This window comes from Phyllostomus discolor, chromosome 3 (genome assembly GCF_004126475.2).
Source record: "Phyllostomus discolor isolate MPI-MPIP mPhyDis1 chromosome 3, mPhyDis1.pri.v3, whole genome shotgun sequence".
Classification (NCBI taxonomy): Eukaryota; Metazoa; Chordata; class Mammalia; order Chiroptera; family Phyllostomidae; genus Phyllostomus; species Phyllostomus discolor.
In genome coordinates, this window is record NC_040905.2 from 87196201 (window position 1) to 87212854 (window position 16654).

The 16654-nt window shown below is 41.2% G+C and overlaps 1 protein-coding gene across 1 annotated transcript in view; it reads right to left on the bottom strand.

Annotated features, from left to right (window-relative positions):
* Positions 1 to 15566, bottom strand: part of MARCHF3 (membrane associated ring-CH-type finger 3) — a 139200-nt gene extending 123634 nt beyond the window's left edge. The window contains exon 1 of the mRNA XM_028528108.2: positions 15310 to 15566. The gene's annotated coding sequence lies outside the window, so the exon portion shown is untranslated. The remainder of the gene's footprint in view (positions 1 to 15309) is intronic.
* Between the last annotated feature and the right edge of the window lie 1088 nt (positions 15567 to 16654).

The following is a 16654-nucleotide window of genomic DNA, read 5'->3' on the forward strand; positions in this document are numbered from 1 at the left end:
GCTTTTTTTTCTCTAGACTTTTATTTAAAAACTAGACTATGCAATTGTATGCAAAAATTAGGTAGCTTCTCTGGTGAAAAGTCCCACCTGTAAATAATAAATTTTCCTCATATTGCCCAAAAAAGAAAAAGCAAAGGTAACAGAATTCCCTAAAAGTATTCTTTCCCCCCATATCCTTCCTCGCCTTCAAATAGGAAAATAAATACAATTTTTTATAGATTTTATTTTTTCTTTTAAAAATTTTTATTGAATTTAGTGGGGTGACATTGGTTAATAAAATTATATAGGCTTCTGGTGTACAGTTCTATAATTGTGTCTTTACCACCCAAAGTCAGGTCTCCTTCCGTCACCAGGTAATCCTCCCTTTACTCTCTCCCACCTTTCCCCACCCACCTCTCCCTCTGGTAATCACCATACTGTTCTCTGTGTCTATGAGGTTTTTTTTCTGTTTTTTATTTTTTCTTTTTTGCTTAATTCCTTCACATTTTCCACCCAGTCCCCAACCCCCTCCCCTCTGACAGCTGTCAGTCTGTTCTCTGAGATAAATGAAATTTTAAGAGAATTCACTTTTGACTGGTTGCTAATTTATTGTTAGTGATTTCAAACACCAGGTAAATCTACAGATATAGATATAACTGCATATAGTTGATTACTACTTCCATTTATACTTTCAGAATGTAAAGGTTGCCATTTTAATTGGTATTCAGAGGTCTGCCAATGTGCACACCCAAGCAGTTCAGTTACTGTACCCACAGGGAAAGAGAGTTATCTAGAAACAAAAGGGATGACAGATTAAAAGGCTATCCTCGCTAATACTTTTGAATTGGGCTAAAGTTCATTACACCATGTTGAGTCCCTCTACTTCTTAGGATGAACAATGCAGCAAGCGTGGCGAGACACATTGCTTGGGCCTCTAATCTTAGCTGTAACATTTCCTGTCTCATGTTCTACCATCAATAGTGACCTACTTGCTAAACCATGTGATTTTCCAACAGGGGCTTTTGATGCTCACACATGGGAAATACAATTATTTTTATATTTAGCACAAAGTGTAGCCACGAAATATTTCCAATGGTTTCCAGTTCAAGATATCCACATTAATCTTATTTTGTGGTAATTTTTTTTGCTTTGTCATTTAGAAACACAATAATAATAGTCCATTAAAAACAAAGCTTTCACTTTTTTCAAAAAAGCAACCAGTGAAAATGCTACATTATGTTAATATATAATAAATTGAAAACTGTCTGTCAAAAAGTGAAATAATCATGTCCTAGTTACTTATCTTGTTGAAGAACTGAATAAAACTGACTGTTGAAAATGATAGGAAACAATACTGCTGGTATTACTTAGGTTTGAAATCCTTAGAAAAGTGAGAATAACTTATTAATGAGAATAGAAGAGTAGGCAAAAACTAAGACTCAGAAATGGAATAGAGGTGTGCCAAAACAGAAAACAACAGGATTTGTTAGTTAAAACTATGGGCAAAATAAAACTCACCAAAAAAAATGCACAATAAGATTACAAATACCTAGCAAGAAAACCTTACATTACAACAAAAATCTGAAAGTAACTCAGGAAAGTTGATTTACCAGGCAAAGTAAAACTGTCATATATAGTTTTCAAAACTAAGAAGAAAGTCCTCATTGCAAATTTATGTATGTATGTAACATAGCAAATACTGTTCAAAATGTTGTCTTTTTTTGTTAGCTTTGATTCACAAACCCTAACGGGTCTAACACTCTAATGAAGAATACTTGTTCCATGTCACTTATGAATAAGCAAATTCTAACCACTCAACCAAATCTTCAAAACAGATGTCAGGAGCCTGCAATACACCTATTTAAGTGAATTTCCAAAACTCTGTGGCTATACCAGCTTGAAAGCAGCTGCTTCTGTGAACCATAAAGAACCTTTCAAAGCATAGTGTTCACACATGGAAAAGGCACATGTTCTACTTTGCCTCTGCCAAGGAAACCTCACTGCCACCCCCTCACCCCAAGCACTTAGGAAATATTCCAGCCGTGTGCATACCCATTAGGGATTCTTTCTCATTGCTACTGCTTTTACTATACATTTCCCATAACCTCATGCTGTTTCCCACCCACACAGCTTAGCGAGAAAGAAAAAAAAAGTCTTTTTGAGCCTTAAAAGGCCCAATCTACTGCTCATGAAAACTACCCTGTTAAAGGCAGGCTCTTAAGAGCTTACATAGACCATGTACCTGTCCAACTTAATAATGATACACTGATCCAGCCCTTTAATTACCGAGCTTATTGCTACCTGGATCTTGATGGGTTCTCACCCAGTCATATACCCCTACCTATCCAAGTTATAAAGTGAGGAAGGAGGTCCCCACCAGGATATTCAGGAAGAAAGTACAATGTGAACATCAAAACATCCTTTTTCCTTTCAGAGTTCTCCCTTCAGTTTTTTTCTGACTTGTTGCTGATGCAAAACATAAAAACAATCTGGAAAGAACCAGGTTAAAAATTATTCTCAACTACGGTTGTATTCTACTCACCTTAAAATTTAGATCTGCTTTTGGCAATCTGATACAGGGAATTTAGCTGAGAAGAATATTTCATAGTAGGTGGTTCTAACAGGTTTCTGTGATAGTGGGGACCTGAGAAGGCAGAAGAGTGTCAACTGGGTTTAGACTGATAATCTGCACAGAGAAAGACTCTGCAGCTTGCAAGGTCACCTGGGAAAGGATCCAGGACAGTGGAGCAGCTAGGAGGGAAATGTGACATTCTTGTCAAAGTTGAAATGATGATTTATTTAGCTGAGTGGTAAAATCACACAACAAGCCTCAAAAAAAAAAAAAAAAAAGGCTCACAACCTATTTAGCAAATGACCAGGCAACCCTCAGAATGACAGGGAAAGAATTAACACAAAAGCACGTACTGTAGTGGAAAAAGTCCCAAGCTGAATGCTGCAGAAAAGGGACTTCAGAGGAGAGGGTTCGGCTTCATTTGTCAGTCCCTTCCAAATTAACATGTGAGGTAAAGTTATTTTTCAATTTGCACCTTTATAATGTCCTCAGAATAATTGAGTTCTAAGAACAAATCATTTTAGTAGATACGTGAGTTCAAATGAAAAATAATTCATAAGCAGAGGAAATAGTTTTATTTTAAGTGAATTTGCTATTGCAAATTATCATGCAATTATAATTTGCTAATTTATAATTTATCCTTTTAAAGGTTTATACCCAACTAAAGGAGTTAGCATCCTCAAAACTATAATCAACATAAAAACTAAAGTTAAAAGCATTACTCAAATTTCCCTCTTGTACCAAGCTCTTTGAGCTCATGTAATTCTACTGTAGTAAGTCTATCTTTTCTCCAAATAACTTTGATATCTCTATCTTATTTTACCCTCAAAGAGAGAAAGAAAAACAGAATTTTGTTAGTTTTCAAGTTTTATAGGAAAAAAGTTAAAATACATATACTCAGCTTAAATGACAATTGGCATCCTACCTTACTCCCACTGTAAGTAATAAAGACTGACTGAATTATTTATTAGATGTCAAAACTTCTAAATATTCACATCTTCCTTAACTTGCTTGCTTGTTCATTCATTTTACGAATACAGCCAGAGTCTCTGCCCTCATGGAACTTATCTACGAGTGGAAGAGAAAGGCAAAACCAGGTACACAAAATAGGATTGTGACAAGCACCATAAAGAACACAAAAATAGGGAAGAAACAGAACTTGGGTTGGTGGTGGGGGCCTCCTAAACAGATCAGATGGGATAATCCTGAGAGGTGCCCATGGTGAGGAGCCCTTAATGAAAAAGACATAGCCAGACAAACTGAGGAAATGTGATCCAATCAGAGGGAACAGGGTCAGAGGTGGGAATGGAACTGGCTTATCAAAAAAAAAAAAAAAAAAAAAAAAACCCAGGAAGCTGGTGTGATTGGAATGAGGCAAGAAGGTAAGTAATGAGGTCAAGAGATGGGCAGGGCTCAGCCACTTAGTCTTGTAATAGTCTTGGGACTGTCTGTAAGACAAAGAGAAGCCATGGAAAGCAGAAAAGGGCCGTGAGCAGGTGAATCTGAGCCTAAATCCTAGCTTATCCACCCAGTATCCATGGGACCTAAGCAAATTACTAGCTCCTCTTGGATGCTAAGTTCCTAATTTATAAAAGAGCACTTAATAAATACTGGCCAGTTACAATCATCAGTAGTTACTATTATTGTTAAAATATTTTATTTATCTATTTTTAGAGAGACGGGAAGAGAGGGAGAGAAATATCGACATGTGAGAGAAGCATCGATCTGTTGTCTCTCACACACCCCCAACCAGGGACCTGGCCTGCAACCTTTAAGTTTGTGGGATGACATCCAACCACACTGAGCCACACCAGTCAGGGCAGTAATTACCATTATTGTTAATGCTGTGATATGTAAATAAAGTTAGTGAAGAGTTTTACATTCAAATAGACCTATACTGCAAAATATATCAGAAATACAGAATTATTGAGAAATAAGCAAATTATTTTAATCTTTTATACTCAGTAAAGATCATTTACTTACACAGTACAAATAGATATAAATTAATACATTCAAATTCATTAGGGTTTATTGTGGTTCTAATCAGAATAATTATTGATCTTGGCTCATTTCTCTGTCCTTAATTAGTTTTCACTGTGGCTTTTTTCTCCCTGTCAAATTAGCATTGACATTTTGTGTCCAGGAATGTGTGGCTCATGCAGTGCATGGTACCTACCAACTACAAAGCAGTCAGAAGGGGAATTTTGCAGTTACTTTCCAAGTCACAAAATGTAGTAGACACTTACAATTGCCTGCCAACATCTATTGCCCCCTCATTCCCATACACATATTAGGTTGGCCAAAAAGTTCATTCGATTTGGTCTATAAGATGGCTCTGGTAGCACTTAGTTGTCTTTAACGTCATTTGAAAAATTTTGTTAGATTGTATTGTGACCACTGTTATATCAGTGTGAATTTAAGAAAAATACTTACCAAAACTGATGAATTTTTGTGTAGCCATTTTAATACTGAAGATGGAAGAAGATATGCAACATTTTCGGCATATTATGCTTTATTATTTCGAGATAGGAAAAATGCAACTGCAACACAGATAATGATTTGTGCAGTGTATGGAGAAGGTGCTGTGACTGATCAAGCATGTCAAAAGTGGTTTGTGAAGTTTGGGGCTGGAGATTTCTCACTGGATGGTACTCTGTGGTCAGGAAGACCAATTGAAGTTGAAAGCAATCAAATCAAAACATTAATTGAGAACAATCGATGTTATACCACATGGGAGCTAGTTGACATACTCAAAATATCCAAATCAATAAAGTTATTGGTGAAAATTAAAATGTGTCTTTTATTTTACTGACACAACCGTATGGACTTTTTGGCCAACCCAGTACTTCTTTCCTACTAACAGAATCCTGAGTTTATTCAAATTCACCTCCTCTCTTCCTCAGGCAATGATGGTCGCTCTTCTCACTAGTGACCAGTTTAGAGATGGGCATGCGATCCTGCTCTGATCAGTGCAAAAGAGAAGAGAGGTCTACTCGGATTCTTCTTAGCCATGTTTTCATATTCTTCCAAAAGAGACCTGGGAGGAGGTATCCATTTTCTGTGCTCTAGATATTGACATGCCTGCTCGTGACATTGGAACAACCATAGCCACCTTGCAAAGAAGAAAACAACCAGTCTGAGGGTGCACTAGTCCCTGAGGACAACAGAGGCAGAGAGATGAGAGGAACCTGTATTGTGCCACTGAATCAACCAATCTTGCCACCTGCTCTACTTCCTACATAGATAATACACTTGCCTTACTGCTAATGTTAGTTTGAATTGGAATCTTGTGTTTTTTGTGCAGAAGGTCTCCTATCAGGCCATTTCCATTCAACAACATCACTTCCCGCCCCACCCCAGGATGGTCTAGGAATGGAACTAGGATTTCTGACTTTCGTTCGGTGAACTGCAACCATCGTGGATATGGGATGATACAGAATTTTAATTGACAACACTATACTAGTCGACCAGAAAAGCCCAAGGAGAAAACACCCTAGAAATCACAGCCAGAAGATGCTACTTTGGCATAGATAGCTGGTACCAAATGGTCTCTCTATCTTTAGCTTTCTCTATCCATTTAAAAACTTTGACTTTTACCTCCTGCTTGCCTAGGACACCTGTTCCTCGCCTTCCCAATACCTAAGTGAAGTACACCATTCATTGGTCTTTCATTCTAGAAGGCTACCAATTTTGAGGCCTTATCCAATTACAAGAATTTCAACAGAGACCGTGTAGGACTAGCACAGATCCCAGGCACCAGGCAGATGTAAAGGAAGTAGAAGCAGCTTCACATTCCACTGGGACAAGAAGATTAAGGGGCAGAAGCACTCTAGAGCAGAGGTGCAATACTGTAATTTGTAGTCAGGAGGCAGACATGCCTAAAAAAAAGGAGGGAAATACCATGATCATCAAAGGACAACACCTGTGTTTTCTTTTTTCAGCTACGTAGAATTATTTTAAAGTTGAAAATATTAGGGACCAATAAGAGAAAAAACCCATCTTACAAAAAAAAAAGCATAGATAGTAACTGACTGTGGAAAGAAGGGATGGAGTGGAATTACTATTTGGGAGCTTGCTTGTGGGGGTTGGGGATGAAGTAAAAGAAAGACTATCTAAATGTCTAATGGTTCGCAATAGGCAAAAAAGCAGTATGGCTTGAAACTAAATTAACCATTCCAGTCTTATAAGCATTTTCCTACTGGAAAATTATAGAATTATAAATTTAGCACATAATGGAGAGCAGGAAATGTAATGCACACAGATTTCATAATTTTGCATAGTATTTGAAAAAACATTACTTTGAAAATGGGGTGAACATTATAACGGGAAAATTTTTTAAGAGACTATAATTAAAACAGGATATAAATGGTGCCTTAGCTCTTGAAAGGGTCACTATCAGAATTCCACTTAGTGTCTTCATTACTAATCTGCAGCAAAAATGGAAATTCATTCGATGTGAGGCTGGTGCCTAACGGTGAGATGTTGTCAGGGGTAGGAAAGTGGTAGACGAATGTCTGGAGAGGTTAGAAACCACCCAGCTCAAAGAGGTAGATCATGAAAAGAAACCTGAAATACCAAAAATAAATAAAATAACTGTAGGAGAGAAAACTAAAACTCACTGGAAATAATTCCAAAGGGAAAGAAAAAACTGACAACTATCGACAATTGCTACAAGGCAATAAATCCAAGAGACATGGTTAATTAGAACAACAAAGACCTTACCAAGGAAAGGTACATCAATCTACATCACAGGTGGCAAACACAAGGCCCGCAGGCCGAATTCAGACCTCCACCTTGTTTTATCCAGACCGGCACCTTTTTCTACCTGGCGGCAGTGTCAAGCTCTCACTTGACTGCTAAGGAGTAGTTACATGTATACAGTCCTACAATTACATTCGGCCCTTTGAAGGCAACCATGAGGCTGATGTGGCCCCTGGTGAAAATGAGTTTGACACCCCTGATCTACATGTTCTGTTTTTAAAGAAATCAAGAGTAGCCCTGCCCTTCTGTTTCCCATTCTGTGGGTACCAGTTTTGGTTTTTGTAGAAAGCTTCCTCTCCTTGGTTGCAATATTCTTCCTGAATATTTCTTGCTAGTAGAGACTTGTGATCTTGTTTCTTAATGATTAAAATGACACAGGAGGTGGTAAGAATGAATAGGAGGGTAAGGGGGGTTGTCTAGCAAGCATGGCAAGGCTGGTAAAAACTGAGGTTATATGAGGCTAATTACTTCGCACTGCGTAAGGCTGTCAGAACATGTAATATTCCAGAGAGGAGAAGCCACCTTATTGTCATCTTTTTCTTAGCCATCAGAAAAATACATTGGAATGCTATAAGAAAGTCCTTTGAAAATGTTCAAAAATGCAGCTACTCCCTCGAGGATAAGATTAATGGTAATATTAGTTATGATAGAGCTTTCCTGAAGTAGAGTTCTTGCCAGAACAGAAGGAGAATGTGGAAGAAAGGAAAACATTATTGGAGGGTGGGGCTAAATGAAGAAGAAAAGTTGAAATTAGGGAAATGTATGTTAAGGATGAGAACTTTCTGTGGGAATCTCTGTTTGTGTAACATACTCGCAAAGTATAAGAGGAAGATTTGGTATTTGGGACACCTAAAAGCAAAGGTGAGAAAATGCACCACAGGGAGAACGCCCACTGACTGCAGGGAAGAGGTGAGCAATGTATTCGTATTCCACAGACATTTGCCACGAACCCTCACCTGCGCCTTCCTCAAGCCCTCCCAGGCCCCAGCTCCTGGGTGAATGCAGAAGCCCTGGATTTGCAGGAACAGGTGCTCCTGACTTACAAGCTCCAGAAGAAACCAGTGTTTGAGTCCATGACCTAATCCAGGGTTGCTCATCTTCTTTGTTGCCTTGGACATCTATATAACTTTTAGAGGTAATCACTAAATTTTCTAATGATAGTTTCTTGGCAGATATGAGAAGAAAGCACCTATGTTAAGTGAGGCTTAGCCTCCCAGATGAGACAGAAAATAGGGGTCCTTGATCTCTTGTAGTCATTTAGAGCCTGCAGAGACCTACAAAAAAAGGCTATCCTAATGGCCCCAGCCTCAGGCAGTTATGCTTAATTCAAGCAGATCCATAAACTTCACCTGGACACGCGATCTGTACACGACCTCAGTAACCCAGCCCTGAGTAAGAACTGGTGCTTACCTAAGCCATCAGATTATGTCATAAAAATGACTATGTAGGGGGCACTTCCTGAACAAGGAGATTTATAAATGAAAAGCATTATGAAAGTTAGTCTCTGAAATAAAAATCTGCTGGAGCTTTTATTTTTCAAAGAGCTTCAGGTAACAGATGTCATCTCCCCATTATGCTGAACTTTGGATATTAGCAGCCTCTAGGCTCTGCACTGTCTTGCTCCTCCGAGGCCCCCAACCCTCCCACGGCCACAGCTAGCTGGTCGCCTCCACTAGGTAGGGAAGGGCCAAGCCATCCGAGACTTCAAAAGATATGAGAGTGAAGATGTCCCATGTCTCAAAGTGGGGCCCATGGGTTAGCTGGCTCTTTAAGACATGACCAGGGGTATGGGAATAAAAAAGGAACCAGGGGAGGAGGACTGGCCTAGGGAGACAGTTGAAGATATTCTTGATGAAGACACAACAGGGAGGTGGTGAGAAAAGGAGGCAAGGCAGGAATGAAGCAGAGGGCCTTTGAAGATGGAGGAGGCAGGAATAGATGATACTTACAAGAAGTGCTGAGATTGGTGCTAAAGTTGAAAGTCTGGCACTAGGATTCAGTTATTGCTACCATTCAAACTTTTGGCGAATATCTTTGCCATGTTCTTTTAAGGCCTTGCAAGTATTCACTTGAAATTCTGTAGTGCACCTAGAACTACTTTCTGAGAAGCTACAGGATGAAAGGTGTGGTCCCTGCCCTCAAGGAGCTCCCTCTAGAGGAGGTAAGGGCCCTGCTGGCAGTACACAAGCAGGGCAAAGATGCACATGGGAAACTTTCCCACAAAATACTTGAACTGCATTTTGGGATCACTAAGCAGAGAAGAGGTACTACCCATGATAGATACTCTACTCTACTACTATTTATTAATTAATTTAAATTCATTCTGATTTGTAACGATTATCTCGAAGATGGGTAAAGGACTGGGAGCTAGTATAATCTGAAAAAAATACCTTAATTTTGGATGAGGTGGGGAGTGCACTCATGATTTTTCTAATTACAAGCCATCTTTTTTTTTTATTTGATTTTTGAGAGAGAAGGGAAGGGCAGAGAGAGAGATTGAGCAAGAAAGATGGCGGGGTGGGGAGAGATCAATTTGCTGTTCCACCCATTTATGCATTCATTGGTTACTTCTTGTAGTGCCCCAATGGGAAAACAAACCTGCAACCTTTACATATCAGGATGACACCCTAACCAACTGAGCTCCCTGGCCAGGGCCTATAAGGCATCTTCTTGTTCAACTAATTTCAGCGTAAAATGTTTTAAAAGCTTTTGAAAAGATCATATTTTGCTCACTTAAAATATGCGTGTGTGTTTTAGCATAAAATATACTTGGCAGCTGCTAACATAATTGGATGGCTACGCCTTGCAAAAACTTGATTTCTTTTTAATCAAATTTTTAGAACCATACTGGGTTTCTTGCCAGTGCTGCAATAGTGAGCAATAAATACATCATTAGATTAATGGTGTTCTAATGATGGATTGCTTAAAAGATAGCTCCAGCCAAGAAGAATAAGCCCAGAAGTCTCATTGTGCAAAGATTAATAAAATATTGTTTAAAACATAGATACTGAGTTAATACAACAGGGAAGAACACAGCAAAATAGAAAGGTACAGTCATGGGTTTATAATGTAGCATAGTGATATTGATCACGGGTTTTCCTAAGTACTCTGGAGCAGCCACACTATTATATATGCCTCTGATTAGACCCAGAGATGAGAAGGAAAAAGTTATAAAAAAAGAAACTAACCAGAGGAAGGCCTGCTGTTATAATAAATTATTTAATGCAAGCAGGGCAAGTGGGTTGTGAAGACAATATAAAACAGAATCAATGCCCCCAAGAATCCCCAAACCATCAGCACCTCTATAAATTTCTTACCACCCTGTCTGGCATTTTGCTGGAGGTATTTTTTTCCACCACTCTCCCCACCCCGACCCTTCACTTTTTGCCAACTCTTTTTTCAGTGCTTAACACTTGTTTTTCTTCTGTAACCCAGGATGCTGTCTTCAGTCATTTCTCAGTTTGCACCAGAAGTGTGTCTGTAAGGTCACAGATGAGAGCATCTGTCACTTCATTCATCTGGAACTTAAATTTCCCACGGAAACTATAAGCTGGGAATATCCAATGTGATACACTTATCAACATGACTTTAATATTACCCTTCCTTTTATTTGTTCTTACTATTGTTATAGTTAAATCCACAAAATTAAGGCTAGTGTAAAACTTCTACAGCTCAAGGCCTGTTCTATATTAGAAGATGTTACTGGACACAAGAAACCAAAGCGAAGGTAAGAGTTTGAGGAGAATGTTGGAGGAGAATTGTGGCTAAAATTTTAACATTAGTAGCTGTTACAAGGGTAGACTGACTTGACAGTGAATTTTTTATAAGTAGATTTTGCCATGGACGAAACAAAACAAAACAAAACAAAAACAATAACAAAAAACCCCCCGCCAGACCAGAATTGCAAAATTGTTGCTTAGAAGCTTGCAATGACCTATGACCCAGTTCCAAGAAAAGTAGCATTCTACTGTCATTTTTAAATAGGCACAAATTAGTTCTATTGTATAATCAGGGGCTGAGATTTTATCTTGGGCTTTTAAAATCTTTCTAGGTCCTTCCAATCATACAGAAGCTGGGCAAGTGAAATATAAGCAACTCTATCCTGACAGTGTAAAAACATTATTAGCAGAATGACTCAACAGGCAAACAGTACAGGTCTAAACTATTGGTCAAAAAAAATTCTACATATAGGCTTTACTACCATTGTGTTCTGTGACCTTTACCAAATTATTTGCCATTGTGGGTCAAGGCTGGCTGGTTAAGGTAAGGGTCATTGAACCAATCATTGTATAAGGTGGTAAGCTTTCTAAAGAAGACTGTTCCAAGGTCATATTCAACATAAAAAAAATTTAAAGAAAGGTTTAAAAAAAACCCCTGTAGATGGTATAAATGACTAAGAATAACTTTATCATCTTGCCATGATGCTAAAAACAACAATTCAAAACACAAGGCCAACTTCTCAGTTATTGGTGTCATCTTTGAATGTGAAAGGCAGGATCTAAATATTATTATCCTTTTGTGGTTGCTGTTTGCTCATCTGTAACAAAGTGGGGAAAAACAATCATCATACTCAAAGGATTGTTAAGATAAGTGACCTATAAACATGCCTGCCAAGTGTTCCTTAAAACAGAAATTGCTCTGTAAAAATCCCCATAATGATGCAGTGGCCTGGAACAATCCAAGTTCAGTTTCCCAGCTTACCCACATCCTTTTGCCATCAGAGAAGTAAGTATTCTGGGTACTGCTGACCTCTGAGAAGTAATTTGGTTTTTTAGATATTTAGATGGTAGAAAGAGTGAAGGGCATAACTTCTCACAGATCCTTCCTCTTTTAAACCTTATCGAGGAGTCTTAAATTGAGATTATGCCAGTCTGAAGTGGGAGAACAGAATTCAAACATCAGTATCAAACTATACATAAAAAACAAATAGCCAATAATTAATAAATCAAAATCCACACTGATTTGAAAAGAGAGATAGCAATCAATTCTGCTGAGATGCTGAGAAAAATCTATGTACCCAATTAATTGGACAGCTCAAAATACTTCTAAGATGACTTTCTGAAAATAAGACTCGCTGGGTCTCTGGGTGGTTGGCTTGGGACATTCCTGACAGAGGGGCAAACCAGCTACAGCTTCCCAAGAAGATCCTTGACCTCGGATAAGTCAGTAGTAGCCCTGCTGAGATTCTAGTCCCCCGAAGTGTCAAAGGTGGCCATCCAGGAGTAGGATTCTTCTACCCTCCAAGGAGAAATGCCCAGCAATGTGAGTTGGGACTGGCAAAGTCACCCCAAAGCATCCTAGGGACCCACTAGACTTGGAGTAGAGAATAGAAGAACTAAGACTGGGACAGGGTCTCAAATTACCTTGCTTCCCCAGACTTCCTTAGAATTGGGGCTAACCTGGAATAAAGATGACCTAGGCTTCCAAAACACTTCTGAACATAGGACAAAAGGTACCGTTGTTGAAGACTGAGAACTAAAGTGTTACCCATAAATTTCATAAGGCCAGTAAATGCCACCTGGAAATTTTGGAAAAAATGCTTCTTAAATCAACTTACAGACTATATTGTTCTTTTATATCAAGAATCACCTGGGGGTGCTTGTTAAAAATGCAGATTCCTAAGTCCCACCCCAGACTGGAATTCTGGAGACTGAAGTCCAGCTTGTGAAATGAATTTCTAAGGAACAACCCAGTTGACTCAGATGATCCATATCAAGGCAAGAGAATTATTATAACCATGTAATTTAAAGACAGTCACAGATTAGGGATTTGCATATTTTCCCCAAAATGTTTAGGTACCATAAAAACGAAAACAATACTTCTTGAGATGAGTTCTTCAGAATCATTGCAGTTTATTCCTCATCATATAATGAACACCATTATTAAAATACAATTATAAGCATAAAATTATTGGGAAATATCAACTATGCTTCACAAAAATATTGGCTTTATTTTGTCACCAAAAATAATTACGTTATTAAAGGAATTTATAGATTTTTAAAGTATCAGTAATTTGGCTGCAGGAACTTATTAAGCTGTTAAACCACTCCCATATCCTTTAACTCATCAGAATTTTTGTGATAAAGATTTTTAATTATCTTTTAAACTATAAATTGTGAACTCTTGCAACTAGCGATTAGGCTGACTATGAATTTATATCCAAGTTATAAATTCCTAAAAATATGTTTCATCAGGATTACTAAGGCAGTCTTAACTCTAGTAGATTAAATAGCCTCTGCTATAAAGCTCAGTTTACTTCTGTTAAGGATTTTTTTTTTTTGGTGCAAAACAATTCAGTCATAATGCATTCTCTTACAAAGCAAAAGAACACATGAAATACATGCTACTGCAAAGCAGTAAACCAGTGTTGCATGGTGATGTGACAAGCACCACATTTCTTTTCCAGAGGGATTTTCTTCCTCCTGTAAACTCCCCGTCCCCAAATCACGGCTATCATATTTTCACAAATTGTAGTTTGTCATTTCTGAAGAGTCGAGCACTCTTTGTCTTCCTCATCCAAATCACAAGTTCAGGCTGAATATTGAATAAAAATAGAACTTGAGATGCAGGGTTTGTTGCAGCGTGTTGTTTCTACTAAGGGTTACCCCTACCAGTGCTCCATGCTAGGGCTTCCACTGAAGTGTACATGTTCTGTTTTAACAGATGGGTCAGCTGGCAGCTGCTGGCCTGTAAAACAGGAACGGGGAATCTACACCGAGTGGTATTGAACTGAATGCTCATAAAGTTCATGGACATACACTGACCCAGACAGACCAGGCAGATCCAGACATGCTTACACACACTCATTATTCACCCCACAGATCAGAGGGTCCATCTCTCCATCCAAGGGAAGTTCAAGGTTGTTTCCCTCTCCATATACTTCTACTTCATTCATCTGTCAATTTTATGCACATGCACATGTATGTACACACATATGCACATCTACATATGCATATACACAAATGGATAACTGTATATATCAACGTTTTTATATCTTCTCAAAGATCAAAATATTCCCAAATTCTGTACCCATCTCCAACTTCAGCTCTCATTCACATCAAATAAGAATTGTAAGAAAATATTGTACTCAATTCTATTTAGTACACACAAATAAAAGACATGTATATAACTGCCCTCGGAAAACCAGCTGCTTTTACTCCATATCATTAAGATTTTTAAAAATCTATCCCAGACTGAATCACAAATGAAGTGTCAGGTTTAACCTTAAATCCTGTTGTCAGTTTCTGTCACAACTTCATCACTTAAACACACAGGTGCTCAAGAAAACACCAACTGACCAGCCTGGTGTTTCATTTCACGGTCTGGCCTTGTATTCTCTGAGGCTCCGGGCACTGGGACAGACAGTAGCTCCCCCCCTGGTTCTAACGAAGTCCTCGGACACACTTTGCAGGTGATGTGGATTCAAGTGCTAGTAGAAAGTAATGACTTTCCAAAGTTTAGTATCTGTGCTGTCATTTCCTTTCAGTAACTGCAAAGGACTGAAGCCCCAGCTATGGAACCTTGCTGGTCACTTTAGTTCTCTGACTGCTATAGACCCAACGTGAACCGGATGATCGCTTGCTCGGGCTATTGATCAGACACGCACGCGAGGTTATCGTAGCGCACTGCCTCTGGCTCGGGTTTATTTTTCAGGAACCCATCCGCAGGCCATCTAGGAACCTGGGCACAGAGGCTGCCCCCTGCGCGCGTGTGCCGCGGCAGAGAGCCAGGGGACGCGTCCCTTGGCCCACCTAGTACTGGCAATTACACCACGCCAAGTTCGTGTGAACGCAGTCGCGTCCCGGGCCGAGTTGAGACGCTTTGAAACAAGAAGTTCGGGAGTAGGGATTCAGACAAGAAGTAAATTCTTCCCAGCCCTGACCTCCCCACAGCGGACACCCTCGGACCGAAAGACCTACTAGCACCAGGACGCGTCCAGTTCCCCAGCTAGCCAAACAGCTCCGAGAGGAGCCTCTTGCCTGCGCGCCGCCACTCACCCTCATCGCGGAGTCCCGATCGCAAACCAACGCCTCTGCCGCTGGTCCTGAATCCCAAGTTGTCCCTAAGCAGCCACTGCTCTCTCCTCAGTGGACCGGGGCACAGTAGCTCAGGCGGGCACCTCAGAGGGAAGGCGACCAGCGCAGCGGCCACCCGGTTCGGCAGCGGCTGGGAGCGCTCTGACAATTCGTGAACCTGCTCAGCGAATGAGGCGGACAGCCTGGCTGAGCAGACCCGGCTCCCGGAGGGAGGCGGGACCGGACGGTGGGAGGGGCGGAGCCAGTCCGGGTCTGCCCCGCGGGGCGGGGCCGCTACCACGTGACTGGTGGACTCCGCAGCCAATCGTAGTGGTGCCAGGGCCCGTGGCTGCCGGGGGCGGTGGGGACCTCCGGTCTCCGCCCCGCCTCCACGGTCCAATAGCCGCAGCCCAGGGCTGAAGGGGAGACGCTACCGAGGCGGGCAAGTTGGTTGTGGTGAGAGGGGCCGGGGCTGTAGGTGAGGCTGCAGCGGGACCCGGGCGCCTCCAGAGGGAAGTGACGGTTCTGGAAGGCTGAGAGAGGCCTGGAGCCGCTGCGAATCTTTGCGTTGTGGAGCTAGAAATCCAACCGCAGCGCGGGATGAGACCCGAAAGACGACGCCCACACTTGGCGCCTGCTGGAGGCGCGGAACTTTGGCGGCTTCAAAGCATCCCCAGCAGTCAGGGGAAACCAACACCCAAAGAGAGTGAGTCCGGTGCGGGTTCACCTAGCTACCGGCAAAGGCCTGGGCCCGGAAGTGGGAGCTCTGGGTTCCCTGGAAAACGTTCCGATTGTGGTCGGTGGTTATCCCCGAAACAAAACTCTTGACACCTCAAACCTCTAGGCAAGTTCATCACACGCCCGCTCCTCGCCCCTGCCCTCCACACCGGGTGCAGCGGGGACATTACTGGGTGCCTAGGTTCCCTTCTGGATCCAGGGCGCCCCGGGCACTTTCGTCCCTTGGGGCGAAAGGGAGGCTAGGGCACTCGTGGCGCCGCAACCCGTGAGACCCTCCCTCGGGTCCGGATGCCCTGCAGGGTGGCATCCTCAGCGGTGGCTCCTACTGCTGTCCCTTGGGTCCCCCGTGAGGCCGAAACTGTCCATCTTCGAAGTCAGGAACGCCGCAGAGCGTCACATCTTTCCGACTCTGCCTGTTCTCGCCCCTTTCCCCTTCGAAAGTCCCTGGATCTAGCTCAGAGACCGCCGTGGTGGCGGGCCTGGGGGCAGCCTGAACTCGCTGGGTCCGATGCCGCTGAATAGCCCCAGAAGAAGGCTTTGTGGGCTTGGTCCCTCTGACTGGCAGGCCTGGTTTTTATCCCTTACCTTG